This window comes from Oncorhynchus tshawytscha, linkage group LG03 (assembly GCF_018296145.1).
Source record: "Oncorhynchus tshawytscha isolate Ot180627B linkage group LG03, Otsh_v2.0, whole genome shotgun sequence".
Lineage (NCBI taxonomy): Eukaryota > Metazoa > Chordata > Actinopteri > Salmoniformes > Salmonidae > Oncorhynchus > Oncorhynchus tshawytscha.
Window position 1 is genome coordinate 65071078 of NC_056431.1, and position 27164 is coordinate 65098241.

The 27164-nt window shown below is 44.5% G+C and overlaps 1 protein-coding gene across 3 annotated transcripts in view; it reads right to left on the reverse strand.

Moving 5' to 3' along the window:
- Positions 1-27164, reverse strand: part of LOC112241691 (synaptotagmin-like protein 5) — an 81037-nt gene that overhangs the window by 35418 nt on the left and 18455 nt on the right. The window lies entirely within an intron of this gene.

A 27164-nucleotide genomic window follows, 5' to 3' on the forward strand; every position in this document is an offset into this window, starting at 1 on the left:
TGATTTTGTTTACAGATGTTCCGTTTTGATCGTTCCCTGAATAACACCGGAGCATAATAGGGACTGAAGTGACATTGGTTCATCCTGTAATTATGATTCAGCTTTTCAAGGGCTGATGATCTGCTTTCAAGTCGCTGACACAGAGAGATGGAGAGGGTGATGGAGGGATAAAATAACATAGGAGAGACAGGTCAGCGAAGAGGCGGAAGGACAAAGGACGAGAAAGATGGGAGAGTGATGGAGATAGAAGAAAAGGAATGAATCAGGGGGCAGACAGACTGAAAGGAATGAATCAGGGGGCAGACAGACTGAAAAGAATGGGAGGAGAGGAGAGATCAAGTGGAGAACAAAACAGGTACACGGAGTGGAAGAGAGCAACTGAGGGAGAAGTGAGAAAACTTAGGTCTTCTGTCTGTGAAGACCATGGAAATATAAGCAAAATGGACATGGTATCATACCAAGCAAGACTAACATGATTGCACAGGTGTGAAAGACTGGGGTTTCTGAAACCCAAAAATGGTATATGTCTTTATGCAAATGAGACATGAGTATAATATAAGCACATTTACAGATGAAGTTTTTATAGCTACAGCAGTGATGCATTGCCTCACCAGAGGCATAAAAACCAATATGTGTCCGCTAGTGATTTATCTAGACAAGCACCTTGATTGTTCTATTCTTTGTACCATGTGAAAAACTTAAATCACATTATCAAAACAATCAACACACATCCACTGTGCGTGTGTGTGTGTGTGTGTGTGTGTGTGTGTGTGTGTGTGTGTGTGTGTGTGTGTGTGTGTGTGTGTGTGTGTGTGTGTGTGTGTGTGTGTGTGTGTGTGTGTGTGTGTGTGTGTGTGTGTGTGTGTGTGTGTGTATGAGGGAGGGAGAAGGAGAACTTCCTGACAGGCTGACCCCAGGTGGTGAAGGTAGGCAACAACACCTCCGCTACGCTGATCCATAACACGTGGGGCCCACAAGGGTATGTACTCAGCCCCCTCCTGTCCTCCCTGTTCACCCATGACTATTTGGCCACGCACGTCTCCAATTGAGAGCCTCCTATCGGGCTGTACCACTGCCTGGTATGGCAACTGCACATTTCTTTTTCTTTTTGGAGATTTGCGTGTAATGTTTTGTAATGTTAGATTTGTTATTAGATTTGAGTGAAAGATGAGATGAAAGTGAGAGGAGAGGGAAAGTGTCAATGCCATCCTCCATCCATCCCTCCATTTATACCTGTCTATTTCATCCTCATTCTGTCTTCTCTCTCTCCTCCCCTCTCCACTCCCCCTCTTTACATAAACTAGAAGCTAATGAAGAGGCACAGCCACCTCTGTCAAATCTGTCTCAGCCCAGGAGACACTGAGGTGTTTGTGATTAGCATATCAAGTGGTGCTGTGCTGCTCCTCCACAACAACTGACAGATGAATCAACAGCCAGAGACACTAAATGGCTGTTTGGTTAAGCGACAGACAGTGAACATCAACAAGGTTTACCTTTGGTTTGAGTCAATCTGAGTATCAAACAGTACACTGCACTGCAGCATTTCTCCAGAGTCCTGCATTCTGAGAACATACACACTTCACAGTCTACTCTACAACATGAGTTACCGTTTCCTGCTTCACTTGTGGGGAATTCTTTAAGTCACTCAGAAAAATGTTTTCCGCCAAGACTTTGTCTGATAAGTCTTGTTAATGTAAATGTGAGTGCATTCCATCTTAGTGAGATGAAGCGTGTGTGTGGATGAGTGAGAGTGTGTGTGTGTGTCCCACTGTGCACAGAAGTCAGATCAATGTCTATTTTTCAATTTACATTTGGTTGAGTTGTCAACTAAGATTAATTAAATGTGAAATCACCAAACAATGTCACCATGACATTGAATTTAGGTTACAAGTTGGGTGAAAAAGATATGGAATTCCCTGACGTTGATGACTTTTAAAAAATCCAATCAGTTTTCCATGTTGATTCAACGTCATCATATTGCATTTCTTTATTGAAATGAGGAAACAAGTTATGTGTATGTGTGTGTATGTGTGTGTACGTGCACTGTTGTGTGTGTGTGTGTGTACGTGCACTGTTGTGTGTGCTGTCTGTGCACACCCTTATGCGGTAGGACTTGGGTAACACTGCGCCTTTGTTTCTCTCTGACTCAGAGGGAACAGAAGCAAATACAATCCTCATTACACGCTCTGTATGAGTTCACACTCAGACTTCACAACAGACACACACATACATTGCCTTGCAAAAGCATTCATCCCCTGTCACGATTGTCGTATGCGTGAGACCAAGGCGCAGCGTGGTATGTGTACATTCTCTTTTAATAAATGAAACACTTAACAAAAACAACCAAACTAAACGTGAAGCTATACAACTTAGTGCAGATAGGCAACTAAACATAGTCAAGATCCCACAACACAAATGAGGAAAAAATGGCTACCTAAATATGATCCCCAATCAGAGACACGAATAAACAGCTGTCTCTGATTGGGAACCATATCAGGCCAACATAGACATACAAAAACCCCTAGACATACAAAAACCCTAGACATACAAAAACTAGAGTACCCATCCTAGTCACACCCTGACCTAAACAAAATATATAGAAAAACAGAGATATCTAAGGTCAGGGTGTGACATCCCTGTCACGAGTCCGACCGAGGGTGGTTTCCCTTCCCGGTCGGGTGGCACTCGGCGGTCGTCGTCACCGGCCTATTAGCTGCCACTGATTGTCTTTCCTCTCCCTCCTTGTATGTTTATTGGTAGCACCTGTTGGTGAATGATTAGTTTGTCTTTATTAGACAGCCGGCCCGCCTGGTTGTTGTGCGGGATTAATGATTGCAACCTTCGGCTCTAATGTAGAGGAATGTGTTTGTTCCTGGTCGTGAAATTTCAGTTGTACCTTTCTCATTCCTCGTGTTTGGGGCCGTTATTATTGTGAGCACCCTGTGGTGCGTTTGTGCATTAAAGAGCACAGCATTGCACTCTCTGTCTCCTGCGTCTGACTCCACACCCACGACACCCGGAGCATTACAATCCCCTTGGCATTTTTCCTATTTTGTTGCATTACAACCTGTAATTTAAAAGGATTTTTATTTGCATTTCATGTAATGGACATCCACAAATTAGTCCAAATTGGTGAAGTGAAATGAAAAAAATAACTTGTTTCAAAAAAATTCTAAACAATTGTCACACCCTGACCATAGTTTGCTTTGTATGTTTCTATGTTTGTTTGGTCAGGGTGTGATCTGAGTGGGCATTCTATGTTGTGTGTCTAGTTTGTCTGTTTCTGTGTTTGGCCTGATATGGTTCTCAATCAGTGGCAGGTGTTAGTCATTGTCTCTGATTGGGAACCATATTTAGGTAGCCTGTTTGGTGTTGGGTTTTGTGTGTGATTGTCCTTATGTCCTTTTTCTGTCGTGTGTTACTTAGCACCAGTGTTAGGCTGTTTCAGTTTTCGTATTACGTTTATTGTTTTTGTATTGGATTTGTGTTCACTTTGTTTTCATTAAACATGGATCGCAATAGCCACGCCGCATTTTGGTCTGACTCTCCTTTGCCTACAGAAAACCGTGACAGAATCACCCACCACAACAGGACCAAGCGGCGTGGTAACGGGCAGCAGCAGGAGCAGTTAAATAAGGATTTCTGGACTTGGGAGGAAATCCTCGATGGTAAAGGACCCTGGGTACAGCCTGGAGAATATCGCCGCCCCAAAGAAGAGCTGGAGGCGGCGAAGGCGGAGAGGCGCTGGTATGAGGAGGCAGCACGGCGGCGTGGATGGAAGCCCGAGAGTCAGCCCCAAAAATTTATTGGGGGGCTCACAGGAAGTATGGCGAAGCCAGGTAGGAGACCTGCGCCAACTTCCTGTGCTTACCGGGGGGCTGGAGAGACCGGGCAGGCACCGTGTTATGCTGTGAAGCGCACGGTGTCCCCAGTGCGGGTGCATAGCCCGGTGCGGTACATTCCAGCTCCGCTTATCGGCCAGGCTAGAGTGGGCATCGAGCCAAGTACCATGAAGCCGGCTCTACTCATCTGGTCTCCAGTGCATTTCCTTGGGCCGGCTTACATGGCACCAGCCTTGCGCATGGTGTCCCCGGTTCGCCTGCATAGCCCAGTGCGGGCTATTCCACCTCGCCGCACTGGCAGGGCGACCGGGACCATTCAACCGGGTAAGGTTGGGCAGGCTCGGTGCTCAAGAGCTCCAATGCGCCTGCACGGTCCGGTCTACCCAGTATCACCTCCACGCACCAGCCCTCCGGTGGCAGCCTCCCGCACCAGGCTGTCTCTCCGGCTCATCCTTACAGGTGCTCCCGCCTGTCCAGCGCTGCCGGAGCCTTCCTCCTCTCCAGCGCTGCCGGAGTCTCCCGCCTCTCCAGCGCTGCCAGAGCCTTCCTCTCCAGCGTTGCTGGAGCTTCCCGTCTGCCCAGCGCCATCAGAGTCGTCAGTCTGCCCAGCGCCATCTGAGCCACCCATCTGCCCAGCGCCATCTGAGCCACCCGTCTGCCCAGCGCCGCCCGTCTGCCCAGCGCCGCCCGTCTGCCCAGCGCCGCCAGTGCCGCCAGTCTGCAAGGGGCCGCCAGTGCCGCCAGTCTGCAAGGGGCCGCCAGTGCCGCCAGTCAGCCAGGGGCCGCCAGTGCAGCCAGTCAGCCAGGGGCCGCCAGTCAGCCAGGGGCCGCCAGTGCCGCCAGGGGCCGCCAGTGCCGCCAGTCAGCCAGGGGCCGCCAGTCAGCCAGGGGCCGCCAGTGCCGCCAGTCAGCCAGGGGCCGCCAGTGCCGCCAGTCAGCCAGGGGCCGCCAGTCAGCCAGGGGCCGCCAGTGCCGCCAGTCAGCCAGGGGCCGCCAGTGCCGCCAGTCAGCCAGGGGCCGCCAGTGCAGCCAGTCAGCCAGATGCCGCCAGTCTGCCCGGAGCTGCCAGACCCCCTCTGCCCAGAGGCGCCAGACCCCCTCTGCCCAGAGGCACCAGACCCCCTCTGCCCAGAGGCGCCAGACCCCCTCTGCCCAGAGGCGCCAGACCCCCTCTGCCCAGAGGCGCCAGACCCCCTCTGTCCCGAGCTGCCCCTCTGTCCCGAGCTGCCCCTCTGTCCTGAGCTGCCCCTCTGTCCAGTGGGGTCATGTAGTAGAGTCGCCGTAGTTAGGAGGCCAAGGAAGCGGACAAGGTGGCGGACTAAGACTATGGTGAAGTGGGGGCCACGTCCAGCACCAGAGCCGCCACCGCGGACAGATGCCCACCCAGACCCTCCCCAATAGGTTCAGGTTTTCGCGGCCGGAGTCCGCACCTTGGGGGGGGTACTGTCACACCCTGACCATAGTTTGCTTTGTATGTTTCTATGTTTGTTTGGTCAGGGTGTGATCTGAGTGGGCATTCTATGTTGTGTGTCTAGTTTGTCTGTTTCTGTGTTTGGCCTGATATGGTTCTCAATCAGAGGCAGGTGTTAGTCATTGTCTCTGATTGGGAACCATATTTAGGTAGCCTGTTTGGTGTTGGGTTTTGTGGGTGATTGTCCTTTTTCTGTCGTGTGTTACTTAGCACCAGTGTTAGGCTGTTTCGGTTTTCGTATTACGTTTATTGTTTTTGTATTGGATTTGTGTTCACTTTGTTTTCATTAAACATGGATCGCAATAGCCACGCCGCATTTTGGTCTGACTCTCCTTTGCCTACAGAAAACCGTGACAACAATTAAAACTTAAAAGTGGTGCGTGCATATGCTATGAAGCCCCTAAATAATATCTGGTGCAACCAATTATCTTCAGATGTCGCATAATTAGTTAAATAAAGTCCACCTGTTTGCAATTTAAATGTCACATGATCTGTCACATGATCTCAGTATATATACACCTGTTCTGAAAGGCCCCAGAGTCTGCAATACCACTAGCAAGGGGCACCATCAAGCAAGCAGCACTATAAAGACCAAGGAGCTCTCTAAACAGGTCAGGGACAAAGTTGTGGAGAAGTACAGATCAGGGTTGGGTTATAAAAAAATATCAGAAACTTTGAACATCCCACGGAGCACCATTAAATCCATTATTAAAAAATTGAAAGAATATGGCAACACAACAAACCTGCCAAGAGAGGGTTGCAAACCAAAACTCACGGACCAGGCAAGGAGGGCATTAATCAGAGGCAACAAAGAGACCAAAGATAACCCTGAAGGAGCTGCAAAGCTCCACAGCGGAGATTGGAGTATCTGTCCATAGGACCACTTTAAGCTGTACACTCCACAAAGCTGGGCTTTACAGAAGAGTGGCCAGAAAAAAAGCCATTGCTTAAAGAAAGATATAAGCAAACACTTTTGGTGTTTGCCAAAAGGCACGTGGGAGACTCCCCAAACATATGGAAGAAGGTACTCTGGTCAGATGAGACAAAAATTTAGCTTTTTGGCCATCATGGAAAATGCTATGCTGGCGCACACCCAATACCTATCATCACCCCGAGAAACGAGGGACTGGAAAACTGGTCAGAATTGAAGGAATGATGGATGGGGCTAAATACAGGGAAATTCTTGAGGGAAACCTGTTTCAGTCTTCCAGAGATTTGAGACTGGAACGGAGGTTCACCTTCCAGCAGGACAATGACCCTAAGCATACTGCTAAAGCAACACTCAAGTTGTTTAAGGGGAAACATTTAAATGTTTTGGAATGGCCTAGTCAAAGCCCAGACCTCAATCCAATTGAGAATCTGTGGTATGACTTAAAGATTGCTGTGCACCAGCGGATCCCCTCCAACTTGAAGGAGCTGGAGCAGTTTTGCCTTGAAGAATGGGCAAAAATCCCAGTGGCTAGATGTGCCAAGCTTATAGAGACATACCCCAAGAGACTTGCAGCTGTAATTGCTGCAAAAGGTGGCTCTACAAAGTATTGACTTTTGTGGGGTGAATAGTTATGCACGCTCAAGTTTTCTGTTTTTTTTGTTGTTGTCTTATTTCCTGATTGTTTTACAATAAAGAATATGTTGCATCTTCAAAGTGGCATGTTGTGTAAATCAAATGATACAAACCCCCCCAAAAACTCTATTTTAATTCCAGGTTGTAAGGCAACAAAATAGGAAAAATGCCAATGGGGGTGAATACTTTTGCAAGCCACTGTATACACACACATGTCTCTAAGGTCCTCATCTTATGTAACCTGTAGTTACACTTTATCTGCAATATCTTAGAACATCCCAACATCCGGACTGATTCAGTGCACTTCTTGACAGCCATACTGTGATGATTACAACCTATCCAAACCAGAAACCGTGGATAGATGGCATTTAATCCTGGCAAGGTGACTGGGCACATGGACAAGTAAAAACAATCCAGCTATGCCCTTCATAAGGCAATCAAAGAGGCAAAATGTCAGTACAGAGACAAAGTGGAGTCGCAATTCAATGGCTCAGATATGAGAAGTATGTCTCAGGCACTCCAGACAATCACGGATTATGAAGGGAAAACCAGCCACGTTGCGGACACCGACAATCTAAACACCTTCTTTACCCGCTTCGAGGAAAACACAGTGCAGCCAACGTGGGCCACCACCGATCACGAGGACTGGGAGCTCTCGTTTTCCGTGGCAGATGTGAGAGTTAACCCTCACAAGGCTTCCAGCCCAGATGGATCCCAAGCCGCGTCCTCAGAGCATGTACAGACCAGCTGGCTGGAGTGTTTACGGACATATTCAATCTCTCCCTATCCCAGTCTGTTGTCCCTATCCCTATCCCACTTGCTTCAAGATATCCATCATTATTCCTGTACCCAAGAAAGCAACGGTAACTGAACTAAAGTCCTATTGCCCCGTAGCAGAACATTTCTGTCATCATAAAGTGCTTTGAGAGGCTAGTTAAGGATCATATCACCTCCACCTTACCCGAAATCCTAGACCCATTAAAACTTGCATACTGCCCCAACAGATGTCGAGTTAACTAAAGGTGAAATAAAAATAAAATAAAAAAATTCACAGATGATGCCATCGCCATCGTACTGCACAGTGCCCTATCCCATCTGGACAAGATATATACCTATGTAAGAATGCTGTTCAGACTACAGCTCAGCCTTCAATACCATAGCGCCCTCCAAGCTCATCAGTAGGCTTGGTGCCCTGGGTCAGAACCCCGCCCTCTGCAACTGGGTCCTAGACTTCCTGATAGGCCGTCCCCAGCTGGTGAAGGTAGGCAATAACACAAGGTAGGAGCACACCCCTATCCACATTGACGGGGCCGCATTGGAGAGGGTGAAAATCTTCAAGTTCCTTGGCGTGCACATCACTGACAACCTGAAACGGTCCATCCACACAGACGGTGTGGTGAAGAAGGTGCAACAGCACCTCTTCAAACACAGGAGGCTGAAGAAATTTGGCTTGGCCCCTAAGACTCCCACAAACTTCTACGATGCACCATTAAGAAAATCCTGTTAGGCTGTATAACCGTCTGGTACGGCCAGTGCACCTCCCTCAACCGCAGGGCTCTCCAGAGAGTGGTTCGGTCAGCCCAACGCATTATCTGAGGCACACTGCCTGCCCTCCAGGACACCAACAGCACCCGGTGTCACAGGAAGGCCAAGAAGATCATCAAGGACAACAACCACCCGAGCCACAGCCTGTTCACCCCGCTACCATCTAGAAGGCGGGGACAGTACAGGTGCATCCAAGCTGGGACCGAGAGACAGAAAAACAGCTTCAATCTCCAGGCCATCAGACTGTGAAACAGGCGAGCTCCGCCCAGTACCCTACCCTGAACCTTAGTCACTGTTCTAGCCAGCTACCGCCCAGTACCCTACCCTGAACCTTAGTCACTGTTCTAGCCAGCTACCGCCCAGTACCCTACCCTGAACCTTAGTCAGTCACTGTACCCTACCCTGAACCTTAGTCACTGTTCTAGCCAGCTACCGCCCAGTACCCTACCCTGAACCTTAGTCACTGCTAGCCAGCCCAGTACCCTACCCTGAACCTTAGTCACTGTTCTAGCCAGCTACCGCCCAGTACCCTACCCTGAACCTTAGTCACTGTTCTAGCCAGCTACCGCCCAGTACCCTACCCTGAACCTTAGTCACTGTTCTAGCCAGCTACCGCCCAGTACCCTACCCTGAACCTTAGTCACTGTTCTAGCCAGCTACCGCCCAGCTACCCTGAACCTTAGTCACTGTTCTAGCCAGCTACTGCCCCTACCTGAACCTTAGTCACTGTTCTAGCCAGCTACCGCCCAGTACCCTACCCTGAACCTTAGTCACTGTTCTAGCCAGCTACCACCCATACTCAACCCTGAACCTTAGTCACTGTTCTAGCCAGCTACCGCCCAGTACCCTACCCTGAACCTTAGTCACTGTTCTAGCCAGCTACCAACCCTGAACCTTAGTACTGTTCTAGCCAGCTACCGCCCAGTACCCTACCCTGAACCTTAGTCACTGTTCTAGCCAGCTACCGCCCAGTACCCTACCCTGAACCTTAGTCACTGTTCTAGCCAGCTACCGCCCAGTACCCTACCCTGAACCTTAGTCACTAGCCAGTTACCCTACCCTGAACCTTAGTCACTGTTCTAGCCAGCTACCGCCCAGTACCCTACCCTGAACCTTAGTCACTGTTCTAGCCAGCTACTGCCCAGTACCTGAACCTTAGTCACCTGAACCTTAGTCACTGTTCTAGCCAGCTACCACCCTCAACCCTGAACCAGTCACTGTTCTAGCCAGCTACCACCCAGTACCTGAACCTTAGTCACTGTTCTAGCCAGCTACCACCCAGTACCCTACCCTGAACCTTAGTCACTGTTCTAGCCAGCTACCACCCAATACTCAACCCTGAACCTTAGTCACTGTTCTAGCCAGCTACCACCCAGTACCCTACTCTGAACCTTAGTCACTGTTCTAGCCAGCTACCACCCAATACTCAAACCTGCACCTTAGAAACTGCTTCCCTATGTACACTTTAATAATGTTTACATACTGTATCCTAGTCAAGGCCTATTCTATATAACTACTGCTGTACACAGCTTTTCTATTCATATACTGCCCATAATTTCTAGAGTATACACACCATTATATACATATATATTTATATACCGGACGATGACATTGCTCATTCTAATATTTTATATTTCTTAATCCCTTTCTTTCGATTTCTTAAAAATGAACATGTATTGTTTTGTACGGTCAGGTATTACTGCACCATTGAATCTAGAAACATAAGCATTTTGCTACACCTGCGTTAACATCTGCTAAATATGCATATGCAACCAATACCTTTTGATTTGATCTATGGCGTGTGAGAGGTGACCCATGTTAGCAGCCTTGAACAACAATGTCTATTGATTCAATACATGTTTTTATTTGATTTGACTTGGTGCCATTCATTTTGGTGCTGTGGTGCACTACTGTGTCTACAGTGCCTGTCTCTTTACACCAGACTGTTGATACAGCAGCTGCTATGGTATTGTGTGGGAGTGGGAGCCCTCCTTCAGTACACAGTTACACACACTACAGATGTATTGTCTTAATTTGATCACCCTGCTGTAGGAGAATTTTCCTGAAATGCAGGAAATGTAAAACTTCTAGTTTATTTGAGGTTTAAAACAGCTTCTAAAGTTTGTAATTTCCACTTTGAAATTTCAGACAATTTTCCATTAAAAAAAATCAAATTCAACCCCTACAAAAATGTCCATTAATTATAATTCACATTTCCTGTTGCTGAAGGATCATTTTCCTGCTGTAGAAAACTGGCTCAAATGAATATCCTACATCTGTAACAGTCTCTCTGAAGTCGTCTCTGCCCTGAGCAAATACAATGTCCAGAAAGGTCTAAACCTCAGCCTCTAACCAGAGGCATCGCACTCTGCACTCAACCAATAAAGGGTTAGGACAAAGCCTTTCAAATACGGTTCTTGACTTACTGCTTCTTTCCTCGTCTCCTCATCTTTGTTTTCTTCAGTTCTGTTTCTTGGACTTCTCTCTCTGCTCATTAACTAATTGCTTAATGTCATTGATTGACCATTCACTGTCCACTCACCCGAGGTCCCAGGTCTTAAACAGTACCTGATTAGAGGTGAAGGATAGAAACCAGCAGGCCAGGATCTAAATACCTCTGGGTCATGAGTCAAGACACGATAAATGCAGAGATTTCTTGGTTCAGTGTGGGAGTGGAAGTGGAGGGAGTTTCGTCCCTTGTTACAGTATTATGTAGCACAAGGCTACAGTTCATGGTCTGACTAATGCTTTGTCAATATCGCTTCCATACCACGGTGGGTAGGCAGAAAGGCATGAGTCACCACAAAGTCTGTGGTTTCTTGAATGGGAGTCTATGTTAACATACTTCAGTATGTGGAAGGGAGGTGTCCTGTATGGCTTGTTTCATTATGTGGGTTATGACTGCATTTACATCATAGGGAAAGGCCTGTTGATACCTGGGTGACTGGGCAGCTGCTGATGGACTGGATTCATGTAGCACATTTCGGAGGCCTCTGCCATTTACATTTAAAGGTGGGTCAATGTGAAGCATCTCATCTGCCTAGGTGACGCATGGCAGCCTTGTGAGCGCCAGCCTGCTCACCCACCACATATCAACTATCAGCTGGGCCCAGTGTGACTTTGAACCAAGGGTATGGAGTTTTCATTCTTTTGGTTCAATATGGTTTACAACTACATTTCTATCTGAGAGAATGGACTGTGGATACCCGGGAGACGTTTTGGCTCACTGCAGACAGGTGCATCTATCTACATATTACCCACCACAGGAGAGCGAGGGAGAGTGGCCATGTCCCAGTTGGCAAGAAGCACAAGAAACAAATTAAAGTATGTGTAGAGTGATAACACGCTGACTATCAATGAGAACAGGAGATAAATGAGACATCTAGTACTTAATAGCAAACACGAACCACACACACACACACAACTAAAACAACACAAAAATTATTAAAACCCATTATGGTAGACAAACAATTCCCCTACAAATGTAATGAGCTTTTCGAAGAGCATTTCTCCCCCACAGCCTCTTTCTCCCACTCTCTCAGCTCTCATTTCTACTTTGATATCCCTTGACAGCCTGTACTATAGAGCTCTAGAGCGAGGAGCAGCATTACAGACAGCCTCTGGGCACAGCGCTGTACTGTAGAGCTCTAGAGGGAGGAGCAGTGTTACAGACAGCCTCTGGGCACAGCGCTGTACTGTAGAGCTCTAGAGGGAGGAGCAGTGTTACAGACAGCCTCTGGGCACAGCGCTGTACTGTAGAGCTCTAGAGGGAGGAGCACCGTTACAGACAGCCTCTGGGCACAGCGCTGTACTGTAGAGCTCTAGAGGGAGGAGCAGCGTTACAGACAGCCTCTGGGCACAGCGCTGTACTGTAGAGCTCTAGAGGGAGGAGCACCGTTACAGACAGCCTCTGGGCACAGCGCTGTACTGTAGAGCTCTAGAGGGAGGAGCAGCGTTACAGACAGCCTCTGGGCACAGCGCTGTACTGTAGAGGTCTAGAGGGAGGAGGAGTGTTACAGACAGCCTCTGGGCACAGCGCTGTACTGTAGAGCTCTAGAGCGAGGAGCAGCGTTACAGATAACAGTAACACACTATTCTCTATGTGTGTGCAAGTGTTTGTGTACGTGTATGTGTGCCTGTGTGTTCATGCATGTGCATGTATGCAGTGCAACTGTGTGCCTGTGTGTGAACTCTAATTACGTTTTGATTAATTTATTTTACTCTAATATGTATGTCAAACAAAAATCAGTGTTTTCACAGTTGAACAAACCATGAAACTCTTTGCACAATGACTTATTTTAACAATTTACATTGAAAAATGTGCAAAAAATAATTTTGTGGAAGAACTGTGTAGATGTAAACTTTGGTACCGGGATTAAGGTAAAATCTCTCTCAGGTTTTTATGCGACCACGTTTTCTAAAAACTCCCCGAACTGTTGCCACAAAGTTAGAAGCACAGAATCGTCATTGTATGCTGTAGCGTTAAGATGTATCTTCACTGGAACTAAGGGGCCTAGCCCAAACCATGAAAAACAGCCCTAGACCATTATTCCTCCTCCACCAAACTTTACAGCTGGCGCTATGCATTGTGGCAGGTAACGTTCTCCTGGCATCCGCCAATCCAGATTCAGCCGTCGGACTGCCAGATGGTGAAGTGTGATAAATCACTCCAGAGAATGCGTTTCCACTGCTCCAGAGACCAATGGCGACGAGCTTTACACCACTCCAGCCGAGGCTTGGCATTGTGCATGGTGATCATAGGCTTGTGCGCGGCTGCTCGGCCATGGAAACCCATTTCATGAAGCTCCAGATGAACACTTCTTGTGCTGACGTTGCATCCAAAGACAGCTGATTTTTACACTGCGCTTCAGCACAGTCCCATTCTGTGAGCTTGTGTGGCCTACCACTTCGTGGCTGAGCCTTTTCCATTTCACAACAACAGCACTTACAGTTGACCGGGGCAGTTCTAGCAGGGCAGAAATTTCACAAACTGACTTGTTGGAAAGGTGTCATCCTATGACGGTACCATGTTAAAAGTCCCTGAGCTGTTTAGTAAAGCCATTCTAATGCCAATGTTAGTCTATGGAGATTGCATGGCTGTGTGCTCAATTGTATACACCTGGCAGTAACGGGTGTGGCTGAATTAGCCAAATCCACTAATTTGAAGGGGTGTCCACATACTTCTGTATATATAGTGTATTTGTGCCAAATTAAAATGTAAAAAAGGCAGAAAGAATGGGTTGTCAGCCTTGAGTTTGGTTATTTAACTACAGTAAGTGAAGTGGATTTACACCGGGAAAGACAACATGAACAGCGTCTGGACAACGGACACATAACAACATTAATGCTGACTCGGGAAAGAAAACACGAACAGCATCTGGACAACGGACACATAACAACATTAATGCTGACTCGGGAAAGACAACATGAACTGGACAACGGACACATAACAACATTAATGCTGACTCGGGAAAGACAACATGAACTGGACAACGGACACATAACAACATTAATGCTGACTCGGGAAAGACAACATGAACTGGACAACGGACACATAACAACATTAATGCTGACTCGGGAAAGACAACATGAACAGCGTCTGGACAACGGACACATAACAACATTAATGCTGACTCGGGAAAGACAACATGAACTGGACAACGGACACATAACAACATTAATGCTGACTCGGGAAAGACAACATGAACTGGACAACGGACACATAACAACATTAATGCTGACTCGGGAAAGACAACATGAACAGCATCTGGACAACGGACACATAACAACATTAATGCTGACTCGGGAAAGACAACATGAACAGCGTCTGGACAACGGACACATAACAACATTAATGCTGACTCGGGAAAGACAACATGAACTGGACAACGGACACATAACAACATTAATGCTGACTCGGGAAAGACAACATGAACTGGACAACGGACACATAACAACATTAATGCTGACTCGGGAAAGACAACATGAACTGGACAACGGACACATAACAACATTAATGCTGACTCGGGAAAGACAACATGAACAGCGTCTGGACAACGGACACATAACAACATTAATGCTGACTCGGGGAACAAACTGAGGAAGTGACAGATATAGGGGAGGTCATTAATAACGTGATGGAGTCCAGGTGAGTCCGATGAAGCGCTGATGCGCGTAACAATGATGACAGGTGTACGTAATGATAGGCAGCCTGGCGACCTCGAGCGCCAGAGAGGGGGAGCAGGAGCAGACGTGACAATAATGGCACAATCATAATTAAAATTCCGTTTTTTTTAGGGGGCTTGGGATCATACGCTTATGCATAAGCTCTAATATGCATATGGGTGCTTTGAATCATCACCTTATAAAGCGCTGTCCATTTCATTTTAGCAACCAGGAAATGGTGGATAGATTTATGCATACTGCATCTTTAATCCTTTTTTTTGCCATGTAGTGGTGTAACTAACTACATGGGAAAAGTAGGCAAGATTTCCTTTCTTTGTATGTATCAAAGCAGCCTTATTCTCACTTGAAACATAGTTTTTGTGTTTAATAGGATAAATTTCACATTATGTTAACATCTGACTGCAGAGTGATCTGTTCTTGCAATGTGTAGTCTATGACATTTCTGATTTAGAGATTATCATTTTTCACAAAGTAGTTGGGATGTAGTAAACTACTTAGTCTTTAGGTAAGTAAACTATATGTTTCTTAATAAGGGTAGCTATAGTGTAGACTAACCTCTTCCTATGTGAAGTAATTGGTAGCTGGTAAACTATATTTTCAGAGTAGCTTTCCAACACTGACTACACAGAAATGCATAATTATGGATATGAAAGTCATTCTCCATGTTTCACAAGTTTGGACATCACAGCGCACGCAGCACAGTAGAGAACAGTAGAGTTCAGTACAGCAGAGCAGAATAGGGTAGAGTTCAGTACAGCACAGTAGAGAACAGTAGAGTTCAGTACAGCAGAGCAGAGTAGGGTAGAGTTCAGTACAGCACAGTAGAGAACAGTAGAGTTCAGTACAGCAGAGCAGAATAGGGTAGAGTTCAGTACAGCAGAGCAGAATAGGGTAGAGTTCAGTACAGCACAGTAGAGAACAGTAGAGTTCAGTACAGCAGAGCAGAATAGGGTAGAGTTCAGTACAGCACAGTAGAGAACAGTAGAGTACAATACAGCAGAGCAGAGTAGGGTAGAGTTCAGTACAGCAGAGCAGAATAGGGTAGAGTTCAGTACAGCACAGTAGAGAACAGTAGAGTTCAGTACAGCAGAGCAGAATAGGGTAGAGTTCAGTACAGCACAGTAGAGAACAGTAGAGTTCAGTACAGTAAAGTAGAGTATAGTAGAGTTCAGTACAGTAAAGTAGAGTATAGTTCACTACAGTAGAATACAGTACAATATACTGTACTCTACTTTTCTTTACTGTGCTGTATTGCATTGCACTGTGCTCTACTCACTGTACAGTACTGTACTATACTCTACATTTCTTTACTGTACTGTACACAGTACTGTACTGTGCTATCCACACTTGTGAAACATACGATATAGTACAATATACTATATTCTACTTTTATTTACTGTACTGTACTCAGTGCTGTACTGTATTGTACTTATTGTTCTGTACTCTACTATGCTGTACTCACTGTGCTGTACTGTGCTATCCAAACTTGTGAAACATATGTCTATGATAGGTTCAGATTTGTTCTAGTCTGGTTCATCTGTGGACATTAACATCAAGGCCAGGGTGGACTGACCAAATTTCAACTACTTTCCAACGTCCATAGACGTCCGGTGTTGGTCGGTGCTCAGTGGGTGAGGATGCTGGTTAAAGTAAATGGAGAGAGAGGGGGCTCCTGGGTAGGTGTCAGTAAGATCTGGAAGAGGTGACATTAACTGGATATTGAGAAAGGCAGCGAGGGCGAGAGGAAGAGAGAGAGGGAGAGGTTGTCCAGGCTGTTTTAACACTCTTGGTTTGACTACCAGATGACAGAAAGACAAAAAAAACAGTTATTATCTGAACATAACAGCATGCCAGTGGAAGGGAGGAAAGTAGCAGGTGACCCAACTATGGTTTGTGTCGATTATGAATCACCCATTGTTACCATTTCAGTTGCAGTAATTCCAGTACAGATTTTTGGGTAATTCCGTTACCAATTTGGTAATGGAATTCTGAGTTTTAATCACTTAATAATTCAGAAACAAAATTGATATCAGTAAAATCACTATAACTAATTGGTGATTACTTGTTACTTCTGTGAACTTTCATTATCTTCCTTACTCATGAGGGAGAGAAATGAGAAAATATCTTAAAGATATAGGGTCTCTACCCACGGAGATTTCTTTCTGCTTTTTTTCTCTGGCCTCCATTGATTTAGTCACCCTAATTCTGACGTTCATCCAAGGGTAAAAACTCCAATAACTTTTGAACAAATTATGATAGACACCTTGACCCATAGTTTTTGTTAGAGGAGTATATCTACACAATTAATATTTTACCCAATGGTCAAAAGATTTGTTTTTGATTGGACACCTTGTAAAATATATGAGTTTTTGGTAACGAAATGACATGGTACAAGGCAATATTTCTTAAACTTACCAGATGTCAACAATTTCTCCAAAAATAAATATGTGATGCTATTAGTTGGCATAGGTCTTTATGTCAACATTATTGTGTTTTGATGTACAGTACCAGTCAAAATGTTGGACACTTCTACTCATTCAAGGGATTTTCTATATTTTTGACTACTTTCTACATTGTAGAATAATAGCGAAGACAACAAAACTATAAAATAACACGTGTAATCATGTAGTAACCAAAAAAGTGTTAAAGAAATCTAAATGTATTTTATATTCTACAAAATAGCCACCCCTTGCCTTGATGACAGCTTTGCACACTCTTGGCATTCTTTTAACAAGCTTCACCGGGAATGCTTTTCAAACAGTCTTGAAGGAGTTCCCATATATGCTGAGCACTTGTTGGCTGCTTTTCCTTCACTCTGCGGTCCAACTCATCTCAAACAATCTCAATTGGGTTGAGGTGGGATGATTCTGGAGGCCAGGTCATCGGATGCAGCACTCCATCACTCTTCTTCTTGGTCAAATAAACCTTACACAGCCTGGAGATGTTCAGAGTGACTGTCAGGTTCTTGGTCACCTCCCTGACCAAGGCCCTTCTCCCCCGATTGCTCAGTTTGGCCGGGCGGCCAGCTCTAGGAAGAGTCTTAGTGGGTCCAAACTTCTTCCATTTAAGAATGATGGAGGCCACTGTGCTCTTGAGGACCTTCAATGCTGCAGACATGTTTTCGTACCCTTCCCCAGATCTGTGCCTCGACACAATCAATTCCTTCAACCTCATGGCTTGGTTTTTGCTCTGACATGCACTGTCCACTGTGGGACCTTACATAGACAGGTATGTGCCTTTCCAAATCATGTCCAATCAATTGAATTTACCACAGGTGGACTCCAATCAAGTTGTAGATACATCTCAAGGATGATCAATGGAAACAGGATGCACCTGAACTCAATATATAGTCTCATAGCAAAGGGTCTGAATACTTATGTAAATAAGGTATTTTTAAAATTGTATTTTATACATCTGCAAAAAAAATCTAAAACCGTGTTTTTGCTTTTTCATTATGGGGTAATGTGTGTAGATTGCTGAGGATTTCTTTTTGCGGAAAAAGTCAAGGGGTCTGAATACTTTCCAAAGGCACTGTATGCCTTAATTCCCCCAAAATATAGACTATTAGCATTCATTTGACACCCAATTAGATATGCTCCTATGAACTTCGCATGTTGGTGCTCATGGGTCATTTTAAATCGAAATGCCCCTCTACAGTATATGTGTGTATGTGGACCACCCTGTATCGTCATCCCATGAATCCCATGGAAAACACAGCGGATCTCCCAGAGACCTTAGTGTCTAGCCTCATTATTTCAGCTAAGATCAGCACATATTTCTCAGACTTTGGAGTATTTCTTTGGCCTTAAATCAGTGGGACTTTCATCATAAATAAAATATATTTCAGTTCACAGATCTTTCTCCATTCATCTCTAGAGAAGCAGGTATACAGGATCCTACAAGATAATTTCACCGTGGACACACTGAGATGTAACGTAATTCTCGGGGGTACGGCCTGTGCTTAAGGGTTTGTGACAAGCAGTTTGGGGGGCCATGCTGTCTGTCTCATTGTTCTCTTCTTAATGCAGAACTCTGTCCTTGAACAAGAGTCTACTCTTTCCTGCTGTTAATGTATAGATCGATTCTGCGAGAAATGCAAAGCTGTCATCTATTCATGTAGATGGACTGTGGTTGATGTATACTGTTCTCAGTTCTTAATGTGTAGGTCTATTTTATACCTAAAATATGACTGGATTATGTTCTTATTGGTGGATTCTATTGTTGTTCTAATGTTATTAGCTTATGTTCTAAATGTATAACTGTCATAACTCTATTTTATTTGTAAGACAATTATTGTCTGACTGTATGGCTGTACTGTATTATACAAAGGGTGGTTCGAATCCTGAATGCTGAATAGTTAAAACCGCATTCCAGCCAGTGTCTATTCCACAATTTACCACCGGCTAAATCTATGAGGTTAAAATGCCTATTTTTACTCTGTTCCATCTGACTGCGCAATCCACTGTCTCATCAGACCTGCCAGGCAATTTATAAACTTGATCTCCACTATAAAAAACATATAGACATCATCTCACATTTCTTTTAGACTAACACTTAGTTTTCAACAGCAGAGATTTGTATAAACCTTGCTGTCTGTCTCTCTGACATTTGCAACATTGTTTCAGTATTCAAATTCCATCTGCAGCTGTCCTATAGTAATGAAAGAGTCTGGAGGAGACAGACAGGCAGGCAGCGTTTCTCAGCCAATTGAAATCATGAATCAGCTGGCATAGTTTTTATGGATATATACAAAGAAATGTCATTTGAAAAAGGGTCAAATGAAAAGAAGTGCAGCTAGTTTACAGTCTTTCCAGCTTCTGTTTGAAGTGATTGTGTTAGCTGTGTTGTTGGCTAGCTCCTCTGAACAACAGTGTCCTGACGAGAGAGCACATTTTCTATGCCAGGCGAAATCATGCCTCATTAGTTCATTGATATGGATGTATCCAAATAAATGTCACTAGAAAACAGCTTATGCAAATGCAGCTACTGGGCATAACAACCCCTGTGCCAATATATCCTCCAAACACCAGCTTTTCTGGTATAATTAAAGGGCTATATGGCCAAAAAGTCATATCACAATATTTTTCTACATTTTAGCAGTATGATGGTATTTGACAGTATTTAATGTTTTTTAATGATACATTTTTTAAATACAGCATGTTTTACAAGTAGTGCATGACCCTAGGATTGCAACAAATTAATTCTAAGTGGTTTTAATGGGCTTTCTCAATTCTGCTGGTTTTATTGATACCCAGACTAGAACAAACCTGACAGTTCAGGAGTCCAATTTATACAAGTGTTGCTTTCTTTAGCACTGCATCAAAATATGTTCTGCAATATCAACAGTACTGTAAAGATCCACCCAGTATGTGGATCTATTTCATTTTTTAAAACCTTTATTTAACTAGACAAGTCAGTTAAGAACAAATTCTTATTTTCAATGACGGCCTAGGAACAGTGGGTTAACTGCCTTGTTCAGGGGCAGAACGACAGATTTGTACCTTGTCAGCTTGGGGATTTGAACTTGCAACCTTTCAGTTACTAGCCCAACACTCTATCCACTAGGCTACCCTGCCGCCCCCATGCTAGTACACCTTAAAATATGATATATTTCACCCAGTCCTACTGTGATGTGTAGTGTTCCAATAATGTACTGCTCAGCTCCGTTGCATTCTGTGCTGTTATTATGCAGTACATCCTCTGTGTGTGTGGTGTGAATGTCCATCCAGGCTGTGTCTCTGAAAGGTTTTATGCCAATCTGACATGGACACAGATGAATGGTGAATGTCAGAGCATCTCGACCCAGCGACACCCCAGGAGAGCAATAAACAGCAGAGGGCCCCCACTTAACCGACACTACATTACACTGCAGAGAAAACAGCATTCTGTACGGATGGAATCTCCTGCAACAGTAGATGGTACCACAGACTATTACACAAAGAGAGATTTGGAATCATGCACAACAATGGTTAGAGTGTAAGTTAATTGTGCAGCATAACAATTTCCTACTAAATTCTTTCTGGTTTAAGGATAGATCCATAGAGTCCTATGTCAGATATTCTAATCCTGTCGGAAAAAGCCAGAGGAGCACACAACCTCAGCTCAGAGTAGTGACAGAAATCACATTGTGTTACATTTTTTGTAAAAAAATGAGGGCCCCCAACCCCAAAAAAGGAGGTGCCCCCCTCTCCCTAGATAGCATATGAACATGTCATAATGGCAAAATGTGTAGAATATCAGGAAATTAGCTTTAAAAATGCTAAATACTGTCAGCCTCATCGAAAAATGTGTAGAATAGCATGAGATTCGCTATAACTGCACATTTTTCTCTCTCTGCCCCATGGCGAAAATTTGTAGAATTGTAAGAAGTTATCTCTTTCACCCCACCCCCAGTAACATGAAAATATCTAGACTAGTATATCCAGCTAGGTCTCAAGATTTGGGTATCTGTACCTAGGGGCTAGAGGTCTGAGTTGGCTGAGATGTTTAACCTCTAGTGTCTAAATATATACACTATTATTAATGAAGGGAGATGCTGGCTGGGCAGTTTAACCCCTAGTGTCTAAATATATACACTATTATTAATGAAGGAAGATGCTGGCTGGGCAGTTTAACTCCTAGTGTCTAAATATATAAACTATTATTAATGAAGGGAGATGCTGGCTGGGCAGTTTAACCCCTAGTGTCTAAATATATACACTATTATTAATGAAGGGAGATGCTGGCTGGGCAGTTTAACCCCTAGTGTCTAAATATATACACTATTATTAATGAAGGGAGATGCTGGCTGGGCAGTTTAACCTCTAGTGTCTAAATTCAGTGGGGCAAAAAAGTATTTAGTCAGCCACCAATTGTGCAAGTTCTCCCACTTAAAAAGATGAGAGAGTCCTGTAATTTTCATCATAGGTACACTTCAACTATGACAGACAAAATGAGGGGAAAAAATCCAGAAAATCACATTGTAGGATTTTTAATGAATTTATTTGCAAATTATGGTGGAAAATAAGTATTTGGTCACCTACAAACAAGCAAGATTTATGGCTCTCACAGACCTGTAACTTCTTCTTTAATAGGCTCCTCTGTCCTCCACTCGCCTGCTTCTGCCTACCACCGCTCAGTCAGATACTTAGATACTGGTATGCTTGTATGCTCAGTCACATTATATGCAACGCAGGACACGCTAGATAAGATATAGTAATATCATCAACCATGTGTAGTTAACTTGTGATTATAATTGATTGTTTTTTATAAGATAAGTTTAATGCTAGCTAGCAACTTACCTTGGCTTACTGTATTCGCGTAACAGGCAGTCTCCTTGTGGAGTGCAACGAGAGAGAGGCAGGTCGTTATTGCGTTGGACTAGTTAACTGTAAGGTTGCCAGGTTGGATCCCCCAAGCTGACAAGGTGAAAATCTGTCGTTCTGCCCCTGAACGAGGCAGTTAACCGACCGTTCCTAGGCCGTCATTGAAATTAAGAATGTGTTCTTAACTGACTTGCCTAGTTAAATAAAGGAATAAAAAATAAATAAATTGGCGCCCAAAAATACCGATTGTTATGAAAACTTGAAATCGGCCCTAATTAATCGTCCATTCCGATTAATCGGTCGACCTCTAACAGGAACACAAGCATTTCGCTTCATATGCAATAACATCTGCTAAATACAGTTGAAGTCGGAAGTTTACGTACCCTTTAGCCAAATACATTTAAACTCAGTTTTTCACAATTCCTGACATTTAATCCTAGTAAACATTCCATGTCTTAGGTCAGTTAGGATCACCACTTTATTTTAAGAATGTGAAATGTCAGAATAATAGTTGAGAGAATGATTTATTTCAGCTTTTATTTCTTTCATCACATTCCCAGTGGGCCAGAAGTTTACATACACTCAATTAGTATTTGGTAGCATTGCCTTTAAATTGTTTAACTGGTAGCCTTCCATAACTGGTAGCCTAAATTGTTTAACTGGTAACTGGTAGCCTTCCACAAGCTTCCCACAATAAGTTGGGTGAATTTTAGCTCATTCCTCCTGACAGAGCTGGTGTAACTGAATCAGGTTTGTAGGCCTCCTTGCTCACACATGCTTTTTCAGTTCTGCCCACAAATTTTCTATAGGATTGAGGTCAGTGCTTTGTGATGACCACTCCAATACCTTGACTTTGTTGTCCTAAAGCCATTTTGCCACAACTTTGGAAGTATGCTTGGGGTCATTGTCCATTTGGAAGACCCATTTGCGACCAAGCTGTAACTTCCTGACTGATGTCTTGAGTTGCTTCAATATATCCACATAATCTTCCTTCCACATGATGCCATCTATTTTTTTAAATGCCCCGGTCCCTCCTGCAGCAAAGCACCCCCACAACATGATGCTGCCACCCCCGTGCTTCACGGTTAGGATGGTGTTCTTGCAAGCCTCCCCCTTTTTGCTGTTGTTCTGGGATTGATTTGTACTTTTCGCACCAATAGAAGATCATCTCCAGGAGATAGAACTCTCCTTCTTGAGCGGTATGACGGCTGCGTGGTCCCATGGTGTTTATACTTGCATACTATTGTTTGTACAGATGAGCCTGGTACCTTCAGGCATTTGGAAATTGCTCCCAAGGATGATCCAGACTTGTGGAGGTCTACAATTTATTTTCTGAGGTCTTGGCTGATTTCTTTTGATTGTTCAATTATGTCAAGCAAAGAGGCACTGAGTTTGAAGGTCGGCCTTGAAATACATCCACAGGTACACCTCCAATTGACTCAAATTATGTCAATTAGCCTACCAGAAGCTTCTAAAGCCGTGACATCATTTTCTTGAATTTTCCAAGCTGTTTAAAGGCACAGTCAACTTAGTGTATGTTAACTTCTGACCACTGGAATTGTGATACAGTGAATAATAAGTTAAATAATCTATCTGTAAACAATTGTTGGAAAGATTACTTGTGTCATGCACAAAGTAGACGTCCTAACCGACTTGCCAAAACTATAGTTTGTTAACAAGAAGTTTGTGGAGTGGTTTAAAAAGGAATTTTAATGACTCCAACCTAAGTGTATGTAAACTTCCGACTACAACTGTATGTGTATGCGACCAATAAAATTACATTTCACTCCTGAGGTTGCACCCTGTTGCACCCGCTAAAACCACTGATTATTATTTGACCCTGCTGGTCGTCTTTTGAACGTTTGAACATCTTGAAGAACAATCTGGCCTTAAATGGCCATGTACTCTTATAATCTCCAACCGGCACAGCCAGAAGAGGACTGGCCAACCCCCAGAGCCTGGTTCCTCTCTAGGTTTCTAATCTCCACCCGGCACAGCCAGAAGAGGACTGGCCATCCCTCAGAGCCTGGTTCCTCTCTAGGTTTCTAATCTCCACCTGGTACAGCCAGAAGAGGACTGGCCAACCCCCAGAGCCTGGTTCCTCTCTAGGTTTCTAATCTCCACCTGGCACAGCCAGAAGAGGACTGGCCAACCCCCAGAGCCTGGTTCCTCTCTAGGTTTCTAATCTCCACCCGGCACAGCCAGAAGAGGACTGGCCAACCCCAGAGCCTGGTTCCGCTCTAGGTTTCTAATCTCCACCCGGCACAGCCAGAAGAGGACTGGCCAACCCCAGAGCCTGGTTCCTCTCTAGGTTTCTAATCTCCACCCGGCATAGCCAGAAGAGGACTGGCCACCCCACAGAGCCTGGTTAGCCCTGGCCACCCCACAGAGCCTGGTTCTAGGTTTCTAATCTCCACCTGGCACAGCCAGAAGAGGACTGGCCACCCCTCAGAGCCTGGTTCCTCTCTAGGTTTCTAATCTCCACCCGGCACAGCCAGAAGAGGACTGGCCAACCCCCAGAGCCTGGTTCCTCTCTAGGTTTCTTCTTAGGTTCCCGCCGTTCTAGGGAGGTTTTCATAGCCTCTGTGCTTCTACATCTGAATGACTTGCTGTTTGGGGTTTTAGGCTGGGTTTCTGTACAGCACTTTGTGACATCAGCTGATGTAAAAAGGGCTTTATAAATACATTTGATTGACGGATTGATTGATTTGTATGTAGGTTGGCTGTAATGACTATTTCTGGATGTTTTAGCCTTGGGACATTTAGGACATTTCCAGTTATTTTGCCAAGCATGGCCACTACTGAGAATAACTAGTTATATTTAATGAGATCGCTCATCAATGAAACCTAACCTTTAGACTTAATATGTAATCTTCACGGAAAAGCCTCTTCTTCACGGAAAAGCCACACTTAATATAAACTTTATCTGAAGTTAAGGGGAAACGCAACAAATCTAATTCTCTGCTGTCTATCTTACTGCATACAGTGCCTTGCGAAAGTATTCGGCCCCCTTGAACTTTGCGACCTTTTGCCACATTTCAGGCTTCAAACATAAAGATATAAAACTGTATTTTTTTGTGAAGAATCAACAACAAGTGGGACACAATAATGAAGTGGAACGACATTTATTGGATATTTCAAACTTTTTTAACAAATCAAAAACTGAAAAATTGGGTGTGCAAAATTATTCAGCCCCTTTACTTTCAGTGCAGCAAACTCTCTCCAGAAGTTCAGTGAGGATCTCTGAATGATCCAATGTTGACCTAAATGACTAATGATGATAAATACAATCCACCTGTGTGTAATCAAGTCTCCGTATAAATGCACCTGCACTGTGATAGTCTCAGAGGTCCGTTAAAAGCGCAGAGAGCATCATGAAGAACAAGGAACACACCAGGCAGGTCCGAGATACTGTTGTGAAGAAGTTTAAAGCCGGATTTGGATACAAAAAGATTTCCCAAGCTTTAAACATCCCGAGGAGCACTGTGCAAGCGATAATATTGAAATGGAAGGAGTATCAGACCACTGCAAATCTACCAAGACCTGGCCGTCCCTCTAAACTTTCAGATCATACAAGGAGAAGACTGATCAGAGATGCAGCCAAGAGGCCCATGATCACTCTGGATGAACTGCAGAGATCTACAGCTGAGGTGGGAGACTCTGTCCATAGGACAACAATCAGTCGTATATTGCACAAATCTGGCCTTTATGGAAGAGTGGCAAGAAGAAAGCCATTTCTTAAAGATATCCATAAAAAGTGTTGTTTAAAGTTTGCCACAAGCCACCTGGGAGACACACCAAACATGTGGAAGAAGGTGCTCTGGTCAGATGAAACCAAAATTCAACTTTTTGGCAACAATGCAAAATGTTATGTTTGGCGTAAAAGCAACACAGCTCATCACCGTGAACACACCATCCCGACTGTCAAACATGGTGGTGGCAGCATCATGGTTTGGGCCTGCTTTTCTTCAGCAGGGACAGGGAAGATGGTTAAAATTGATGGGAAGATGGAGTGAGCCAAATACAGGACCATTCTGGAAGAAAACCTGATGGAGTCTGCAAAAGACCTGAGACTGGGACGGAGATTTGTCTTCCAACAAGACAATGATCCAAAACATAAAGCAAAATCTACAATGGAATGGTTCAAAAATAAACATATCCAGGTGTTAGAATGGCCAAGTCAAAGTCCAGACCTGAATCCAATCGAGAATCTGTGGAAAGAACTGAAAACTGCTGTTCACAAATGCTCTCCATCCAACCTCACTGAGCTCGAGCTGTTTTGCAAGGAGGAATGGGTAAAAATGTCAGTCTCTCGATGTGCAAAACTGATAGAGACATACCCCAAGCGACTTACAGCTGTAATCACAGCAAAAGGTGGCGCTACAAAGTATTAACTTAAGGGGGCTGAATAATTTTGCACGCCCAATTTTTCAGTTTTTGATTTGTTAAAAAAGTTTGAAATATCCAATAAATGTCGTTCCACTTCATGATTGTGTCCCACTTGTTGTTGATTCTTCACAAAAAAATACAGTTTTATATCTTTATGTTTGAAGCCTGAAATGTGGCAAAAGGTCGCAAAGTTCAAGGGGGCCGAATACTTTCGCAAGGCACTGTATAATACTCCTCCTGAGGTAGGATGTCAGTCTCTTTGTACAATGAGGTGCAATCGATGGGCAGCCGGCCCATTTACAGCCAGCCGGAGATAAGACCTGGCATGCTGCAGGGAGATTGGGGATGTTTCTGGGATAAAATGCTTGTTGGGTATAGAGGAGGGAGCACCGCGAGACTTGATTATACGTGACGTGTCTGACTGAGCGGAATGGTCCTTGCCTGTGTCGACTTCACAAGTAGTCACTCACACACACTCCAATTTAACAACTAGGCACTCACACACACACCCACAGACTCCAAATTCACAACTAGACACTCACACACACTCTGACTTAACACACGCACACACTGCCCCGTGGCCGGTAGCAGAGCTATCAGTGAACTAATGACCATCTCAGACCTGTCAGTCACATTCTCCTTGCTACCGTCAATCAGTCTAGAAAGTCTAAGAATACTATTACATACCTATCAATCTCACTCACTCATGCTGTTAGACACGCATGCCAATACCTGTTGAGAAATACTGCTAATTATTTCATGCCAATCACAATCCCATTTAAGCTTGACAATCACTGCAAATGTCTGAGAGAAATAACCACGGTGCTACACTAAGACGGAGAATCTGTTGGAAACCAATGATA